General features: G+C 33.4%; 1 pseudogene; it reads left to right on the top strand.

Annotated features, from left to right (window-relative positions):
* Positions 1–12,863, top strand: part of LOC129230598 (putative inorganic phosphate cotransporter) — a 51,677-nt pseudogene that overhangs the window by 20,426 nt on the left and 18,388 nt on the right.

Raw genomic sequence — 12,863 nt, 5'->3', positions numbered from 1 at the left:
GATCATTTATCCTTTCCGTAATTACTTCGTATTTGCAAACTTGCATGTTTTAATTTTTAAAAAAGTCCCATTGTGACCCATACTAAGCAGCTATAATGCGTTAAAGGTTAAGTAATTAAGTAATTACTTAACTGGGACATTGTTTTGATAATATTACGAAATAAAACCGCCAAAACAGGAGAGCCACAAAATTTACTTTGGATTATGTCGAGTCTTCAAGGTACATTCCGCAAACTTTTTTTTTTCCTTTTGTGAATTACCTTAAATGCTTTTTGAGCTTGCTTTTATTTCACTTTTCAACGCTTTGATAATATTTAAGTAATTTTAAACAAACTGGATAATGATATTTCAGATTTTATTGGTTCCTTAAACAGTTAAATAATTTTGATAATTTGAAAAAAAAAATGCGTATTTTATTCAAATTTTTTGCTTGTTTGCGAAAAATAGAATTTTACTCAGAAATTAAACAGAAATACTGTGACATTAATCAGAAATAATTTTGCGTCAGGCCTTCCATGCATGCTCAAAATACCCCTTCAGATCCTGAACTATAATGCAAATCGTGTTCGAGCTTGCTACTGTCATTTTGTTTTTCAACGCGTTAACAGTACTTAAATGATTTTAACAAACTGAATAATGATATTTTGGACTGCATTTGAAAAAATAATCAAGCAATTTTGATTTGGAATTTATTTTGGTCAAAAAAAGTTTGTTTTGCGCATTTTATTCAAAAATTTTGCTTGTTTGCGAAAAATGGAATTTTACTCAGGAAACCAACAAAGATAGGTCCATAATCATATTTAGCTTTTATGAAGCCCTTGTTTTGTTGCGTCGATTGCCATTTTTTTCAGTGTTTTATCTCAAAAAGTTCGCGAGTTATGAGTGTTTTAGCAAACGACTCCCCCCACTGCTTTCCCCCCTCCCCCGGGGTTGTCGACGACCCAGGGGGGCGACGACATGTGGTTTCATAATCACCATCGTGCCTGTAACAATAATCAGAAATAATATTGCGTCAGCCTTTCCATGCATGCTCAACCCCCTTCAGATCCCGGTCTAAGATGTTTTGTTTGATTTTCACTGTTTACAAACACCAATATAGTAAGCTAGAAAATAACCCGTAACGTTATGACGGGGCTAAATTGCTTTTTTTTTAATCAAAGAAAGTGGTTATCAAACTTGACATACTCCAAACTAACGTATGTCACAGTTTCACTACTTTGCAGGAGAGCCTAAAAACGTTTGTTTACTGTTTCCGAAAGTTGGGGCTCTTGAAACATTCATCAATAAATATAGAAGATTTTTTTAAACAGATTTACGTTGTTATGGCTTAAAGCGGAGCATTATTCTACATACAATGCAATAGTAACCTGAAAATAACAATTTTCGGATCCGTTTCGTATGACTTTAAAGAAGATACATATGAGAAAGAAATTTTCAAAACTCATACTGAATTCTATATAAAAAGTTAAATAACCATTCTGTTCATAAAACAATAAAATTAGAAAATCATCAAACGTTTGAAATTTCTGATTTCCTTTTCGAAATCATTGGAGTATAAAGCTGTTCTCAGTTTGTCAACACTGCCAGAAAATATTATTCGAGGGTATCAGTCGCAATGAATAAACCTTGCGTGTGGCATACAACTGATTTAATTTATATTTTTCGCTAAAAACAGAAATGAATTCTAACTATAGAGAAACGCCGATTTCACGTTTCTTAGTAGCCTGAATCGAACATAAAATACATAAAATATGGGAAAACGTCAGTTCAAATTAAAAAAAAAAAAAAAAATAAAAATAAAAAAAAACAAAAACAAAAACAAAACCATAAAATATGGGAAAACGTAAAGTATGAAAAATGTATAGTAAGCAAAAATCAGATAAGGAAGCAAAAATAATAATAAAGGCTGCTACGATGACGCTTATAAAAAGGTAAGAACGCGATATTTTACGGAAAGAACATTATTGTGCATACCAATTCAGATCATTCTAACACATTAAGTTACGAATCCGGTCGTTTAGGTTGAAAATAGTCAGTAATAATGAGTCAGTGAATTCATACAGGATTGAAATACTTTGCAAAGTTTTTTCCTGGTCTTTATGATAAAGAAAATATTCTTTCACTATTAGTAAGCTCAAAAATGCAGTATTGAAAGAAGAGACAAGTTGTGTTTCCTCTTCTTGTTCATCTTCATTGGCGGCCGAAGGGTCCACAAGGTTGGTTACGGATGGAGAAGTAGCATTTCTGTTTTCATGGATTAACTTTTAACAGAGTGGATAATGTTTAAAAATGCACAGAAGGAAACACTTTGCTTAATTTTAAAACTTTTTTTTTCTTTTTTTAACTGCCAAGGGGAAACGTACAATGCGGGAATTCATAACCAATAAACTTTCCATCCGGGTTAAATGAATATTATTAGTACACGGAAAAACTGGGACGTGATGATAAAAATCGTAAAACGCGGGGAAAACGTTGATTCGAGGGACGTAAAATCGGGGTTTTGCAGTGAATACGATCAGCCAGCAGGAAGATAACTATTACCATACAACAATTTTAACAAATTCCCATAGCATTTCAAAGTTATTGAATTTTTTCCGCTTTTTTGTCGTTTTGAACCACTGTGCGGCGTTTGTGTGTTTAAAAGTTAAATTTTCATAAGTGACTTTTTTGCCGTTGCGCCGTTTATGATCGATTTTTCTTTTTATCTCCCTGACTTCAGTCCTACTGTATTAACGAAACAAAAAATAGATACTAGCACATTCTGATGCAATTATATATTATTTACCCATCAATTAGAAGCTTTAATTAAAGTAAACGACCGACTGTTCAAAAAATGTGGGAAAAAAAAGAATTTCCTATTCGCCAATTTTTTGTATGATTACAAGTGAAATGGAGCTCTATTTAAACAGAAACGCAATGTAAAACCTTAAAAGGAACATAAGGAAGCAAAAAATGAAAAACTTGTACACTGTACATATTTTATTGATGCTAGTACAACAGATAACAGAATAACAGATAACAGCGACAGATAACAGAAATTCGCAAAAACGGATCACTTCAAAAATGATCGCGGAAACTTTTTCGCTCATAAATATGATTATAGTTCATTCTAAATCGTAAACATGATTATAAAATTTATAAAATTTCATTTTCTTTCCTTGCAAAGAGTGTTTTTGCAAAAAGAAAAAAAAAGCGACAAAACCTGAATGGGCAAAACGTTCCCGATTTTTGGAGAAAAATCGGAAATCAATTTAAATGCAATATTTTGTTTTTAATACTTCATATTTTTAAAAGTTGGGGGATAGAGCTACAAACTAATATGTATTTTTTTCTTTTTAACGGGTATTTTCTACTCTGATATATCACCAATATCCAGGAGTTTCTCATCATTTTTATGTGCTGTGTTTATGGCAATGCGACATTTCTGACCATTTAAAATTTTTTTGACAGACTCTTACTCTTTTCGGGGTGCGGCAATTATACCGATGCGGCGTATCTATTGTAAGTTATTTTACTTAGTGCGCCTGATCAAAGAGAGGGGGGAGAAAGAGATATATGCAGGCATTTGATGTTAAGTGCTCCCCCCTCACTCTCGATTTCGTGAACAATTTCCGAATGAATATTTTTGTTGTATGATGAGGATTGAGATAAACTACATGCCTTCCCTTTTATGCACAGAGAAACATTAGTAACTGATTTTTGTCTTTAATAAAAATGTTATGTTTGCCATGCATTGATGTTTCCTTTTGTTTTCGTGGCAAAAATTTTGGAACAAGAAGGAGGTAAAAGTCATCAAACCTTTAAAACAATATTCGTTTTTATTGCTTGATTAAAATTAGAACTGACTCATCACTTTGATCCCCCCCCAACCCCCTCCCCCAGAGGTAGGTAGCGAAGAATGTATACTGAATGCAAATTTTATCTGCAGACAACAAAAACTGCACAAACTTGTATAGCTAAGCATTAATTTTCCAAAGCCAGGGAAGAGAGAAATTGACCCCCATAAATGACGTGAATGAAACAAAAATGTATGTTGAATGCTAAAAATATACATAAAACAGTACAAATCCTTTAGTTTACTTATTTCATTATTTATTTAGTTTAATTAATTTATTATAAATTTTACGTCCCATATTTAAGAACGCATTTATTTTAGTTCTGCATTTTCTGTCGTTTTCCTTTTTTTTCTTTTCAAATTAAAACATCTGCTTCTGTTTATGCAAGAATGCATGTCAACTGCTAATTATTTTTAACTAAAACTAATTTTATACTTCCTTTGCTTTTGTATCATAGTTTATGATAACAGGAGCTGAAAGTGATAGTATTTTTAAATGATAAATGGATGCTCTCGAAGGAATGTTTTCGTTTTCGACAAAACAAATCTTTAAGAAAAATGGTTTTATTGAACATAAATAGAACGTTATATTCCATGTTATTCTTTCACACTTAAAAATTTTATTACTGTATTGGTGAAAGGTGTTTCTTTGTTTAGATTTTATTTTCATATTTTTGTAATTAATATCTTTGTTTCCATCAGTTTATTTTTCATACTAATGATTGTCAGTCGTCTTGACGTGTGTGTAGTCCTATCTATTCCTATTTTTTCCTACTTTTTTAAGTGATTTTTTTCCTACTTTTCCTATTTTTTTTTAATTTTTGATTCCTTATTTCCTACTTTTTCCCATCAAAAAACCACTTCGGGGTCTGAACAAGCAAATAAGGCTGATTCTGGATCCAGCGAATTCAGGGTAGTAGATCAACTTACTTTTAAAATTCTTACTTTGCTCACACATACGCATGGATGCAGTAATTAAAGATTCGTTTCTACTTTAGTATTTCTCTAAACGAGTCCCGCTTCAGTTTCAATTTGTATGATATGATAAAAAAAAAACCATGCTGTAAAAACTGTCATCAAAAACTTGTTGAGCTTAAATTGGGACCTTGAAACATGCGTGAAAGAACAAAAACACTAACTTATGTTAACGCTTTTATGTCAACTTGCATTTTGTACTCAGCTGTCTGAGGAACTGAATGAAGTACAAGATTTCATTATAATGGGCTTCAGTGAAAATTACGATTGAATTTTTACTTAACTGCAGCATTTGAGTCAGTGTTCGTTCACTGACTTAATGTTATGACTGCTCGAAGCCAAAACTAGTGAGCCTATACCGAGCCAAATGTATTCTTCTGTTTTGGCATATAGTCCAGTCAATAGATACATTTTACCTTGCAAAAAATGGGATCAAAGATTTTTTTTTCTTAATTTGTACATCTTGGTACCGACATGAAAAAACCAAGTTATCCAACACGAAAGTCCCCGGGAGAACTTTTGGGGGCCGAAAAACCACAAAAATTTATGACTTTTTTTGTTTTTTCCAAAATATCTCTGAAATGGTTAAAATTAGCAAAAAGTATCAAATACAAAGTTTAAAGAATATTAAATTTCTTACAACTTACACATTTACAACTTTTTTGTAGCACAAATAGAAAGCTTGCTATAGCTCTTTGAAAAAAAGGCAGTTTTCCTCTACTCCGAAAAAAAAAGCATTCACACAGGAAATAAGGCGTCACAATTATTACAACTTGAGTAGAACCTTTAGTTTCAGAGAGTTTATGGCCAGTTTGAGTTTCTTGCTCCACCCCCCCTCCCCCGCCTGACATAGAGTAGCAATTGTGGCTGACAGATTAGTTCCCACCAGACTCCAAAAACAGACGATGGCGATGTATTGTGAAACTGAAATACGTATATACACATTCATTTAAAGCAGAAATTTCGTGCATTCTACTTAGATTGCTATTGCAAAAATGCAATATTTGTGTATAAATGAATAAATACTAGGCTGCTAATAAGCAAATAATTAACATAATTATGCATAGCAGACGATACAACAATAATAAATCCTTCATCACTGCTCACGGATTAACATTTCTGGTTTGACAGAGGTAGTCTTCATCAGACTCCAATAACAGATTATATATTGCAGTTTGTAACTTTATTACGCACTATACACATTCATTTGCGGCACATAATTTGTACGTTTTAGCCTAATTATTACAAAAAAAGATGCAATGTTTAAATATAAATGCGAAGGAATAAATATTAGGCAGCTAATAAGGAAACACAATCAACGCAATCATGCGTCCTATGTTGATACAATAACAACAATAAACCCTCCCCTACCGCTCACGAACTAATATTATTGGTCTGACAGAGGTAGTCTTCATCAGACTCCAAGAACATATGATTTATATTGCAGTTTGTAATTGAATTACATAATCTGCACATTCATTTAAAGCACATAATTCGTACCATCTATTCTAACTATTACTAGTGAAAATGCGATATTTGAATAAAAATGTGAATGAATAAATATTAGGGTGTCAATAGGCACACAATAGACACAATAATGCATAAATGAAGGTGCAATAGTAATACGTAATGAACACTTTGAAAAAAATACTGTAGAAACAGTGACGTTTTGAGACATGAAAAACCCAAAAAAATTATCTTTTAAAATGACAATCCAACTGTAGAAACTTAATACGCATCACACGTAAATTAAGGGAGATTCATTCGAATTTATAGCAAATAGAGAAAGGACGACAAAATACGTAGTTAATCTTTTTTGAAGCCGTTTTGAAGGGTTAAGAATTCTCCCGGTTCAGAATCTTTAGGGGGTAGAAAGAAGTTGCCGTCCTTGAATTATTCATTTAATTGTTGCGGTAATTCCAAAAGCTCCTGGAGCAAATCATCTTCTTTTGCAGTCCCATCCAAAGATGAAATTTGTGCTACATTTTCTCAATTCGTGCCACTGCAGTGTTTGCACATGCTGGAACATTTTAAACTTTCCTTGCGACAAGAACAGGCTCTAGTACAATTTTTCTTGCAAGTACAGGACACAATCTTCAAAAGAGTCTGAGGAACTGAATCTCTTTTCGTGTCAACAGGCATTATACCTTACGTTCTGCATTCCCAACCCCATTTCTTTGGATCAATTATGTTGCCCAACCAACTTTGAATCTGGTGGTAGCACTAATAAAAGTGATAACGTTCAGCATCGCACGTGGGAGGTAGTCGTGCAAGATTTATTTTAGCCCTGTATACTAGTTTTATAAAAATATTAAATTGCAAAGTATCCAAAAATCGGTTCAAATACTTTACGTCATTTGTGTATAATATTTTCAAAATATTTTCTCCAGCTGCAACTACGGCCTTATGATGACTGATTGGATCCATAAATACTTCAATAGCTTCCTTAATTTCAGGAGTTTTTTTTTTTTTGAATGTGTTGCACAATTTAATCTTGCCTTGGCCAAAAATTGCCGATGTCGTATCACACCCACTAAACGCATGGATTAACAGATTACTGGGGTCAAGGATTTAGTGGGAGAAAAAAAACAATTCACAACCATTCCCTCTTCCAGGTTTTAAAAAGAACAAGTTGCTGAAAGGCTGTCCTAAAGCTGTCTTCAGCACTAACAGATCTATATCCTCGCCCACTATGACAACCTTTTCAATATTCTTCGCCTTTGAAAGAGCATTGTTGACAATAAGTCGGCATCTTCTTGATTCTGCCTGCTTTAAATGCCACACTCTTCGAAATTTGTCTTAAGAAGCTGGATAAGACGATTCTCGTTGTTATAATTTGCCAGAAATTAGTCTTGGGGAATTTGGTTTACCATGTTAGGTTCAACCATTACTTCAAGGGAAAAGTGCACCCTCATTCGCCGTAATCATTCAAAAATTTTGGTGCTAGTATGTGCAGGATATCTATCAAATACAACCATAACTTGAAGTCCATAATGTTTTTTTTTTTTTTTTCAGAAATGCAGAATGATTTTGAGATATGTTAGTAAGGTCTGGCATAATCATTTCTAGAAACAAAATCATAATACAGAACACACAGATTGATAAAACATACGCTCTCTCGAACTTTGAAGTGACCAATATGCATAGCTGTTCAGTCGATACATCGCATTCGGAGAAAAAAAAGAGGGAGAACGGGGGTGTTTTGTTTATGATAAAGGGGAAGAAGGCATTTACTCTCAGCTACGAAAGACAAATAATTTCCAAGGTCACATAGCCAGCGTTTCTACTCTTTTTCTAAGTTATCCGATGCGCCTTCACGCACTTTGCTGAGGGATTCAGAAGAAGTGTGACTTTTAAGAAGTTGTAACTCGCCTGCTTTTCATGCTACAAAAATGTTGTAATGACAAAAGTTGAAGAAAATTTAATCTTCTTTAACATTTGCATTAGAAGTTTTTTTCTAATTTTAACCATTTCTGAGATGTTTTGAAAAAACTATAAAACATCATAAATTTTTGTGATTTTTCGGCTCCCAAAAGTTCTCCCGAGGTCTTTCGTGTTGGATAACTTGGTTTTTTCATATTGGCACTAGTATGTACAAATTAAAAGAAAAAAATCTTTGACCCCATTTTTTGTAAGGCAAGCCCGTTTTATCCTACCTATTGACTGGACTAATAGATTTGACTACGCCCCGTAAGGCCAGTAACAAAATTTAATGACAAAACGTCACAGGATTTAACAAGTTTTTGTTATTAGTTAATTTTTTGAGCATATTATTTTATATACCTAAGTATCAAAATCCGGTTTTGTTTTGCTCTAACTTTTCATATTCCATCATAAGAACATTCACAGTATTGAGTAAAATACTAACAGCTGTTTTAAGGCTGTCAAAAACAAACTTCTTCATCAGTGCATAATTTTCAAGCATAAAGGTATTTATTCGTTATATATATACTCTTACTCGTTTTTGTACTGCTGTTAGAAACTTCAGCTCTTTCACCTATCATCCATTGTTTTTTTTTTTTGCAGGTATATTTTTACAATACCATTGTACGTTTCTTCAAACAGCGATTTCTTGTTCACTATATGAGGTAGGGAGAAGCAAAGGGATGCAAGTGGACATTTTCAAGTTTTGAGAAAAACGCGTATAAATATAACGTCTTAGGTAGGCTTTTATTGAGTTTTTTTTCTTCTAAATCATGCTATACAGCAGCATCTAGCAAAGCTATTAATAATATCTCTTGCCTAAAGACAGAGGAGATGCGTTTCCATACAACTGGTACTGGTTATCTCCATTTTTTTTTACTTTTGCCACATACAACCCTTTGCTTCTCACTGCCTCATATGTCTTTCTCACTATTTAAATTCTCAATACTGTGCTATTTTTACTGCTAAACTTAACTTTTGTTGATGACCTTTTCTGCATTTTTCCCTCTATCCGATTTTTGAACGTAACCTTTTAGTTTGCATCTGTCATTTTAGCTTCCATCTTTTCTAGCAATCCCAGCGAGGTATATCATAACAGTGTGTGGCTTCTTGGGCAACTTCCTCTCCTATGCCATGAGGGTGAGCTTGAGCGTCGTAATGGTTGCCATGGTACGCAAGACTATTCGAGATTCCCGCCCTGACGTTCCGTCTGAGGGAGTGCCAGAAGTCGCCTGCCTCAACCTCCTTGCCCCACAACAAAGTACAAACTATTCCAATGTTATGCTATCGTCAGTAAGTACACAATTTTTGTGTGTGACATTTAAGCAGCGGTTCCCAACCTTTTTAAGGGCATTACACACAAAGTCTATAAGATATTTGCTATTAGTTTAGTCTAAAATAATTGGATATTGCGTTTTTTAAATTAAATTTAGAAAAAGGAATACTTTAAAACGAATTTTAATCATTAATACAAAGAAACTACTTGATTTTTAGCAATTTGTCATGAAATAAAGAAGAAGCTAATAAGATGATTGATATTGCTTCGTTCTGAAAACTCGTTTAATATTTGGTGCAATTTCGGTCAATGCACATCATTAAGTGTTCGAAGTGCATCGTCTAAGAACTAAAATTTTTTAATGTAGGGAAATGTGGGGCAAAGTGAAATGATTAAGATGATTGAGTTTTTTCAATATAAACAAATTGGAAATTTATTTTGAAAATTACAGTACATAAAAACGAACATCCTATTTTATAATAATACTTACATTGAAACAATATTTTAATGTTTGGCGGTAAATTAGTTTTCCAATGAAATATTTTCTATTCTATTATAGAAAATAATTTTGATCAAATGAATCAGTAAATAAAAGGTTTAATGAATAAATGAAAAATATTGAAACAATAAACTGAAAATTAAATTAGTTAATTAATGTATGAAGAAAAAAATGACCTAGTAAAAGAGGGAATGAATAAGAACAAAAGTGAATGAATGAATAAATCAGTGAATTACTAAATGGAGGAGTGGAAATGAATGAATAAAAATTCAACGATTTTCAAAGGGAATTCTGTAGTTAGGAATTGATACAGGTCAGTCCTTCTGATGGCAAAACTGGGCTTAAAATAAATGTCTCTTTTATAAGTCATGATCGTAACATTACGGAACGCAAGTTTTCTTGGAAAATAGGGCACTCTAGATCGACTATGGTTTTAAATGTTTTATTTTATTTTTATTTTTTCGGAAAACCCTACTGTATTCTGTTTGGTCTGCTGTGGCAAATTTACCATGTCGCAATTGCGAGGGGTCCTCACGCACATAGGGCCTCGAACTTTAAGAAGGAATAAAAGATTTGGAGACAGAAGCCTTCAATTCTTGACGCAAGGATCCAAAGTCATGTGATATATCTGAAAGTAAAGTATGAGAAGAAATCAGGTTTCTTCCATTCGTTTCACGTAAAACGTGTCTCCCATTTGTCAAAGTTGAACCATGTGGTTTGAGATCTTTCTTTGCCTCAGCATATAAGTCAATGATTGGACTTGCTTGCTCCAGTTACTAATTCCTGCTTTAAGGTCTCGAAGGTATTCAAAAACGCACATGATAAATATTTTACATAGCTCAGTGATAGACAAAGGGGTCCCCAAAAATGTACTGTGAGGAGCCCCTAAATCCTTAAACCCACCACTGCTGATCTATAGAGCTTTGAATAGACGTGGTCTTGCGGCCAAGAAGTTTAATGCACATGATGAATTGGGAATGTGAAAAGAGATTAGATGTACGTTTTTTCTTTCCCTTCCAGACTCGCGGTGAATTCGACTGGGATTCTGACACTCAAGGACTGATTTTGGGCTCCTTTTTCTACGGCTACGTTGTTACGCAATTACCCGGTGCCATTGCTGCTGAAAAATGGGGCGCTAAGTGGCTGTTCGGAATAGGGATTCTAGTCACTTCCATCTTCACTCTGCTCACCCCTCTGGCAGCCCGGTGGAATGTCTACGCACTCATTGCTACAAGGGTCATACAGGGACTGGGAGAGGTATGTTATTGTGCGAGTCTCAAATGATAAGTCGAAAGTCAAGTAACCGTCGCACAGAAAGTTATTTGAGCCAAAAAGCTGGCCAAAAGTCGAATTGCAAACTTTGCTGATTTGTGTCAGCCTTAAGTCTCAAAATAGTTGGATAAACATGCCATTCTGTGGAAGTGTTCTTTTTTCATTGAAACTATCAATAAAAATTTGCCAGCAGTCGGAACTTCGCACTTTGATGTTTCGGTTGTCTTTGTTTACGACATTCGAGATTTTAAATAAACATTCAAACTCTTATTTTTCGAGTTAAAATTATATTAGAAGAAAAATTTATGATGGGTGGGCTTAGGGAAGGTTTGTATTCTATTATTTATCAATTTTTACTTTTTAAGACTGTAAATATTTTGTTAAATGCAATTCTTGAAGCCTCACAAAAATATCATCCATTTTCTGAAATTTTTTATGTTATGATTGATGATTTTAAGAACTGTATACTCATTTGTATTACATCTAAGTTATACCGTATGTTACTTCAGAATTTCTACTTTGATAATCTGCAGCAAAAGTTTGCCCGAAAAAATAATAAAGCTATAAATAGAACACATTATTATTTTCATAATTTTAAGATTTTCCGATTACTTTTAGATTATATGGCTTCAGTCATGAGTACGACTCAAAAGCAACTACACAATATTATAAAAGACAGTACATAAAGGCTATTTGATGCAAAGTTCAAATAAAAAGATATGGAACTAGCTCGAATTTATGGATTTCTCTAGAAAATATCGATATTGAAAAATATCACCCTGTTTTATTTCTGTGTCGACCTTTGAAGTCGGCCAGTAGCATCATTGTCTTTCTATAGTTTAATCTATGATATCCTGTAGTTGTTTTCAATTTATGCACCAAAAATAACCGAAAAAAGAAAAATTTATGAAATCGGTAGTCTGCCCTATTTATAGCTTTATTATTTTTCTGTGCTAAATCGTGCAAACTTGTGCTGCAAATTATCAAAATAGACAGTATTATAGGAAAACTTGGCAGTAGTACAAATGAGAGCAGAATATTTAAAAACATTGTCTTACAAGAAAAAAAAAGAGGGCGATGTGTTTTTGTGAGGCTTGAAGAAAGGCATTAAAAGAAAAAAGAAAAATAGATACATAATAAACTGATGAATAATAGAGTACAAAAAATTGCTCGAGCCCTTCAATAGAAAATGTTTCGTCTAATATCACTTTTAACGTGAAAAATAAAACAATGAAGGTTTGCTGAAAAGCTTGAATGGGGGGGGGGGGGTCCCAAACAAGGACAACTGAATCATAAAAATGTTAAATTCTGACAGCTGGTAAATTTTTATGGTTAGTTTCAGAGTGAAAAAAGAACGCTAGCACATACTGCCATGTTTATTTACCTGTTTTTATGCTTAGGATCGACAATAACCAGTAAAGTTGGTAATTTCGATTTTTGGCCAATTTTTGGCTCTAATACACGTCTGTGCGTCGATTGCTGCGATTACACTTGTTTAAATGGCAACAGATTGAAAAAAGCAAACCTGGAAAGACACTTAAACATATTAACTGTTCTAAAAATTGCTCTAATATGCCAGTTTA

The sequence above is a fragment of the Uloborus diversus genome, chromosome 9 (genome assembly GCF_026930045.1).
Source record: "Uloborus diversus isolate 005 chromosome 9, Udiv.v.3.1, whole genome shotgun sequence".
In the NCBI taxonomy this organism is placed as follows: Eukaryota; Metazoa; Arthropoda; class Arachnida; order Araneae; family Uloboridae; genus Uloborus; species Uloborus diversus.
This window is presented reverse-complemented; position numbering and strand designations above follow the sequence as displayed.